Genomic DNA, 8,625 nt, shown 5'->3' on the forward strand with positions numbered 1-8,625 from the left:
AAAAAATTCAATTGTAAAATGCTTTAGCTTAAATTTTTTTTGTTTTTTTAAGTAAAAAATTTAAGGTGAAAATGTTTTGAGGTGTTACCAATTAAAGTAATTTTTAAGTTGATCCAAATTTTACTTTTAAAAGTGAAGGTATACTGTAAAAAATTGCTGTAGTTATGCAGCTGTTTGCCAGTGACATACTGTAGATTTAAATGTATGTTTAAGAGCCTCATGCAAAGCATTCTGGGAACCAGAAATCCCCATCAACCTTTTCCGTTTTTTCCTCCATCCCCATCAACCTTTTCCGTTTTTTCCTTCAGATATTGTTTTTTCCAGAATGCTTTGCATGAGGCTGTTATTTTAGTTTTATTGTGTAAAGACAAAGACTTGTTAATGATTAGTGTTCATTTAGCTTTCAACGAACTGTTGCCTGTAAATAACATAAATTTAAATGTACAGTAAGTTACTGGCAAACAGCTGCACACGCAAAAAAAGAATGATTCATTCAATTTACAATTTTTTTAGGTATAAGTGGTTGCAATCAATTTATTTAAGACAAAATTATTTATTTTAACAAAAGTTTTTTTTTATTTACTTTACTTTACTAATCTTTTTTATTTAAATGTAGCTTAAATAAATTGATTGCACCCACTTACCTTAAAAAAATTGAGTAAATTGAATGAATAATTTTTTTCAGTGTAATTTCTAATGTTTATACAGTGTATTTGTAGCTGTGAATATATTAAAAATGTATTTATCATTAGTATTATGTGTTGCGTAGGACTTCATTTTGACAACATTAAAGGCAATTTTCTCAATATTTAGATTTTTTGCACCCTCAGATTCCAGACTTTCAAATAGTTGTAGTATGCTATCCAAACAAACCATACATCAATGGAAATCTTATTAATTCAGCTTTCAGATTATGTAAAAAATATAAATTTCAAAAATTCCCTTATGACTGGTTGTGGTCCAGGGTCACATATATTCTGTAAAGTAGGAGGGTAAGTCAAAAAGCAAAGTGTCAATGTTATTTCCCTGTTCCCTGTGCTATGTACTTCACAGTCGGGCTTACAACGTTTGGCCGCAGGTGATCATACTGCATGTCCAGAGGAGTTAGGCAAAAATGGCTTAGTAACACCGTAACCTTAGTAACGGCGTAGTTATTTCAAATATAAACATTATTTATTTTATTCAACCCAAAGGCTGGGTTTGTCCCTTTTTCACAAAGCTTTGGGTTGAAATTGATCCAGTATAGTAGAGTGTATAGTTTGGCTATTATGAGGCACATCTACCCCTCTAGGAACTGAAGGGGCTGCTACATAGGCTACTGTATCATCTCAACCCCATAATATCATGGGAAGATGGTGATAGGCTGTGTAAGGTTTTTGTACACGTACCTATCTTTTACATATATCAAACTTTAGTTTTTATGTTAACAACAACTTCTAACATTAAATGTGATGGGTAATACCATGGTTTTTTTTGACATGTACCATGACATGCATTGTACTGCAACAGTATCTTTTGGGGAATGTATTTTATGTTAAATATTAGATTTTTTGTGTTTAGTTCTGTGTTTTCATTTTCAGTGTTTTGTCATTCAAAAGGATTTACCATATTGTGCACCATTATAAATATTTGATGAATTAAAGCTCTGTTTTGTCAGGATATGAATTATGTTTCCAATTTCACTTAAGTTTACACACAGTTTTTACACATGTGCATGTAGATGTAGATTGGGAATTACATTATTTACCATAAACTGTTTTCAGTTGTTTGGCAATCAGATTCAAGTGTTTGTTTAGTCATCTAACAAAACAATCTGATGGTTTAATTTACATCCAGGATGGCTTTTGAATGTCAGTACTAAGCAGACATGTTGATCATGTTAATCTCTGAATACTGTATCTTCTGCATAAGACAATAATTGAGGCAATGCTACTTGTTTACATATAATAATGGGCATGATGTTGGATCAAAAAATAAAACTTTGCACTGCCAGGAGTCTGATGTTATGTGGTAAATAATTATATACTGACAGAAATATAATGTATTGTATAACCATGAAAATTATACAGTTGTATTGCATTGCCTTAATGTGCATTGTCTTATATTCATTTGCATATTTAATTTTATACAGTATTTTATACAGCTTATCTATGGAAATAACAGATAGATGGTAGCGGGTCGGCGAGACTGAATTGAATAATTATTTACCATGCATGCCTCTGTTTCAGTGTTTCTATTAAAGTCAGACCCTGACTGACTTATTAAACCATATGCTTGCACTGCACCATAGCTGCATCACTGATTGTGTTTTTTTTTTTTTTTCAATAAAAAACAAAGAAACTAATAGTTTGCCTTCGTTTATTATTTTTAAACCATTTATCCGAAGTAGTTGATTTTGAAACTAAGAGTGTGACATGATATTTAAAGAAACAGTTTACCCTAAATTTAAAAAGCATATTATCTGTTATAACTTTCCTCCAGACATTTTGTGAAACCTAAAAGAGATTTTTGCGCAATGTTTTGCTACTATTTTACACTGTATTTTTAAGATTACTGTATTTATATAGATAATAATATACACAACACATATACTCCAGAATTTAACAATGCATTAATATCAATAGAGAAAACAGAAAACATGACCTATGTCGGACAGAAATGCTTCTGTAAGTTTAATAAGGTGCAAGACTTTGTTTCTACGGCACAATAATATGAAATAAGAATTAATTCTGCTACAGTATGTTGTCAAATATTACTGTTTAACAATGCAAGTAACAATGAAGATCTGGAGCAGGTACTGTATGGATGGCGGTTATTTAAACTATAGAGAAGAGCTGACGGTGGGCCAATGTCACTGCAGTGTGATTAACACCAGCTACTGCTCGACAAAACTGCTGCACAAGCAAAACTAAAGGTGACTCATGCATACAAAAATACACCATATTCATCAAATTGGCACACCTGACTGAAACAAATACTTCTTTATAACTCAAACCTGCACATAATCCACACTGTTTATACTGTAAAGCTGCTAACAAATCAAAACCGAGCACTTTTATGTTATGACAAGCAGGTCAACGGGCCATCATGCACACACAGCATTTTTGTGTATCTGTTTGTCCAATCAAAATAAATCTGTGGAAAAAGTTTGTTTGACTCAGTATTGTATCATCACAGTGAGTCAGCAGGACAGGTGTTATTTTAAACATCTGGTGCAATGTCAAATGCCAATTATTAACTTCATTTAGTTAAAGTAGATCTATAGTAGGGACATGGATAATTTCACATTCTCAGATTTACCGATACTCAACATATTAATATTTTTCTTATTAAACATTTTTGTACTCAACTACTATGTCAAATTTTTTATAAGAGCATTTTACCTTTCACATTATAGTGATAATAATGATAAGCTGTGAAGCGAGTACTGTATTATGTGTGCATAGATTCTGGAAAGAGAATTATGTATTTTAATATGTTTTAAACAACGTTTTTTTTCCTTATGACTTTTTGCTAACATATATACAGTAAAATACACATACTATACAAATGATAAAATAAACTAAGTGAAAACTAAAATATTTTCTTTTAAAGCATTCTAAATAATAAGGATCATAGTATTTTGTATATTTTTCTGTTATACAAGTTGAAGAAAATACAACCATCACAGCAGTATAATTCAGAAAAAAAGCAATACTATTATATATTTTTTTACTTCACAGCTCTTAAATATTTTTTGAAAAAAAAAAAAGTATTTATATATATTTATTATTTATTTATAAATAATTATGTATAATAATTGTATAAATACAATATATATGCACACACACATACAGTATATATAATACAGTAGAGGATATTGTTTATACATTTAAACAAAATTCTCTTAAAAAAGTTTTCAATATAAGGTTTATTTTTTTAGGATTTATTTTTATTTCAGATCAGATTTTAATATATTTGAATAATTCATTTTAATGTATCTTGTTGGCAAACTAATTTGCCACTTTTTATTTATCCACAAATAAACTTTTTACAAACTTTACACAATTGTGCAAATGTTCAATGTTTGTGAATAATATGGGTATAAGGTTCTTTAGTTAACATTAGTTAACTACATTAGTTGAACTAATAATGAATTGAACTAAAACAGCATTTATTAATCTTTGTTCATGTTCATTTCAGCCATTACGAATACTTTATTATTATCTTGTTAACATTTAGTTAATGCACTGTGAACTAACATGAACAAACAATGAACAGTTTTATTTCCATTAACTAACATTAACAAATATTAATAAATACTGTAACAAATATATTGTTCACGGTTTGTTCATGTTAGTTAATACATTAACTAATGTTAATGAACCTTTTTGTAAAGTGTTACCCAAATATGTGCTGTTTGTGTTAATACTTAGAGCTACTTTAATTCAAATAAAATAAAATAAAATATAAATATCACAGAATCAATTGCTTAGCTGAAGGGTTCACTTAGAAATAGCTTCTCAGGACATTTTCACATTTACATCGCATTCTGTAATGGTAATGTTTGTACACAGACATTATCAGTATAGTAAGCTCAATAAAATTTAGATACATACACAGATAGTAAGAAAATTGTACTTACCCCATATTAGTAAAAATCTTCACAAATAAATTCAAATAAATTGCTATAATGAAATATTATCAAAAGTCTAAAGTAAAATTCATCCTGTCCACAAACCCAGGCCTAGGACTGTGCACGGCTCGGGTTTTGAGAAGTTGAAAATTAAAAGTAAAGAGAAATTTTACATAGGCATGTCTGCATCCTTCTCCCCTGCAGTCTCGTAGTTCCTGGGACGATCTAAAAAACTCCAGCGGTCGGTCCTGATTCTCAGAGAGTGAATGAGAGAGATTTGTAGAGAGAAGGTCAATGTGAAGCACATGAAATGCAGAGACTCTCTCTCTCCCTGTTCGTCCCATCATCTCCTGCTCTCCTCCACCCCTCCCATCTGCTCCTCTTCCTTCTCCCTCTAGCTAAGTTTTGCAACATCATTCTCCCCTCACTGATGCAGTCCTGGGGAGTCCGGCGTCCTGCAGCTATCGAAGGTTTTTCACTGTCAGATTTGTTCAATGGCGCTCAGTGTCCTTCAAAATGCTGCTTGGTCCTTGCATATCATTTGTTAGATGGGACGATTCATCTTGTGACGTCCCGAATATGAATTCCAGGTAAAATGTGCCCAAATCCAGATATATCTTCGATTTTCAGGCACCGAAACAACTCATGATGCCTTGGTTCTGGTTTATCTTTGAATTTGTCACTAAACTCTGCTGGGTTTTAATTCCTTCCTCTTTCTTTTACCCATTCAGTCTTAAGGTCTCTTTTGTCCAGTCTCTCTCTCTCCCTCTCTCTGGTTCTATACACTAGATTGCATTATGGGAATTGCTTTCTCTCTTTCGCAACCCCACCCTCACACGTACATATGCCGGGATATGCTATCCCAAGGTCACATTGTCTCGAGTGTGTGTAAGTGTGTAAATGTGTGCGACCATAGGGGGGTTGATATTGAGTGATATCCTATAAATAACAATACCCCACACAGATCAAGATTCATATACAGTGTGTGAACATGCGTGCAAATGTCTCTGTTTAGATAAGATGTCTGTCAAACAGCTGTTGTCTCACTGCATGGGATGATGGGACCGTTCAATTGGAACTTTCTCCTTATCAGCCTTAAAGACCCAGTCGGGTAAACCTAAGATTCATCTGGACTCTATCTGGTAATTTATCTTTTTTACCAATAGATGCTCAACCAATAGAAGTACATTATTTTACTGCACTGACTTTTGTTCTTAAAACATCCCTAAATATACCTCTTTTGCATATAGTTCAGACCATGTAGACCGCAAATATAGCTGATCCAGAGCACCCACACTGTTCACCTTGAACAACCAGGTGTCACAGTTCATAAAACTTTGACCACCAGATCCCCAAAACACTTACAGTGCATTTTTTATTTATTATTGCGCATTTTAAGTAACTAACATTTGCATTTAAGCTATATATTTATTTGTATGTGTGTTTCCTGGGAATTCAACCCACAACCTTTGCACTGCTATCGCAATGCTTTCGTTCAATGCTTGCAGACTGGTGCCTGTTCAGGTGGTCAATTGAATTGCAAGGAATATGTGGGAGACACGAAAAGCGAATTATCCATGTGATAATGCTTGTTTAAGAAGCACCAGACATTTTATTGGCATAAAGTCTGGTCTACTTAACCAATAGGAGACAATCCACCCACAATTTAATGTGATTTTATGTGAATGTTAGGAAGGGAGATATCTTGAACCCATGATAACAAACCTGGCGTGCAGTAAAATGGAAGTTATTATCTTTAGTCCACGTCAACTCGCAGTGGAAGTAAACTGATGCCTACAATCTTTGCGTTCATTGTAGTCCAAAAAAAGAGATTTAAGTTGGAGACGATAACTCGCGTCATCTTAGACTTTGTAATTTGTAACTTTGCAGATTGTTAAAATGGACTAACACACATTACAAACCAAAAGAAATGTAAAATCATGAAAAGAAAAATAGGCATACTTTAATTTGTTATTGTGCTAGTAATAAATTTACGCTGAGTGTGGAGCTTAACACGCCAAAGAGCTAATAGGCAACATTTAATTATTTTGGGCTCAAGTAAACAGATATCAAATGTTTATAAGTGTAAAACCAAGGCCACAAAGGAAATCTAAACTGTTCAGATGCATTACGAGAGACCTTAAAACTGCATCATAAATTATGCATATAATGTATTTGATATTCTGAATGAGCTCAGTTGAGATACTACATGCCTCTGCATATGTCAATTATTTTATTTATCTTGAAGAATTAGAGATTTGTATAGTGCTCGTCTTCCTGGAACCTTAAGCATCGATTCAGTCCTTGATTGTAGGAATCTGATAGCTCACACTTGTATTTCTGTTTACTTTGGGATTGGCATGACTCCAAATAGAGAACCTGATAGACACAGAAGCAGGTAAACACCCAGGACAGAAAAAAAAACGAAATGGCAACTTTTTTATGAATTGTTACTAAGAGAAAAAGCAAGAATAAAGCCCCACCCCTAAACTTAACATCTCTAGGGTGAAAGCAGATTGTACTATATGACATCATACAAATTTGCCAACTTTACGATTCACCACGAGATAGTGAGTAGTCTTTAGGAAACCAAAACAATAGTTATTTTCGACAAGGTATTTGTTCCAGAATTCAGTTTAGACACTAGCCAGACCACAGAGACTGGAAGTTAAGTTCCACCCAGACGTGTAACCGCAAAAGAATGAAACCGTCTGTAGAAAGCTGTTTAATGGGTGTACATGCAAATCAATAAACCAGCTACTCTGAAACAGGAACTGGAGATTTATCAGGTTTCTCACAGGCATTGACATCACCACCTATAGTCTGCCTACACTAAAAAAATGCTGTTTTTTTCAGCCGGCAGGTTTGTAATAAACATAAACAAAAATATAAACATTTTCTGGATTTATTTCAACACAGTGGCTGGGCTCGGCGCTTTTTGACCCAAAGCTGGGTTAAAAATAACCCAGCATTTTCTAGAATGTAGTCCAGTGGTTCCCAAACTGGTTTGGCTTGGGCCCCTTGAGTTTAAGAAATGTTATAAAACACATTACATTATCATAACTTAAATAAACCATTCATGCGTTACTTGTGTTCAAACATTTAGCTTTTACATGCAGAGACATACGCGACAAAGACGAAAGATGGTTGTAAGGCATTTACATGTAACGTGAAATCGGCGTGATAGGCAGAAATCTACTGTACCCGTGCCGATCAGATTTTGCTTTAGCGTTTGTGCATGTTTTACATGTTAACACTATTTTAAACATTGTTAGTTTGTTAAGCATAATCGGAGTAAGACTGTACTAAGTGTTGAGTAATCGCATTAGCGTCCCCCAATTTTCTGTAAAATGTAAGGATTTGTGATATGTGAATATTCCAAAGAGCTTCTTGTGTTACAAAGGTGAAAAACCAGAAAAGCATTTCACATGCAATTTATTTACGTATTTATTTAAAGGGGACAGAGAATGAAAAAACATTTTTTCCTTGTCTTTGTTGAATAATGGTAGTCTACCCGCATTCACGAACATAAAAAAAGTGCTAGACATCCTAAACATCTCAGTCTCATAGAAATTCCTCTTTTAGAAATGTCAGCCAGAAAACGGCCCAATCTGAAAAACTGATGCTTATGACATCACAGGCATCTCACTGCCTCTCCACTTTAAAATAATTGGCTACATTTTTTTAGTGGCAGCAAAGTCAGCCAATCAGTAATGAGATTGCAAGTTGAGCCAGTAGGGGGAGCCAAATAGGTGCAAAACCACTTGTTTAAAATCCCCCACCCTAATAGAGCTATCTAGGTTTTTAGGAAGCTTCTAAGGCATTACAGACTCAAATCAAAACATTTTTTGTCTACATGTAACATCACAGAACAAGGATAAATACACCATTCAATAATTCTATGTCACCTTTAAAGATGTATATATATATATATATATATATTTTTTTTTGCAGGAATCAAATTTTTTTTTTAAGGTTATCAACGTAGGGTGTCTTTTCACTCCTGGTGG

Source organism: Paramisgurnus dabryanus, chromosome 8, assembly GCF_030506205.2.
Source record: "Paramisgurnus dabryanus chromosome 8, PD_genome_1.1, whole genome shotgun sequence".
In the NCBI taxonomy this organism is placed as follows: domain Eukaryota; kingdom Metazoa; phylum Chordata; class Actinopteri; order Cypriniformes; family Cobitidae; genus Paramisgurnus; species Paramisgurnus dabryanus.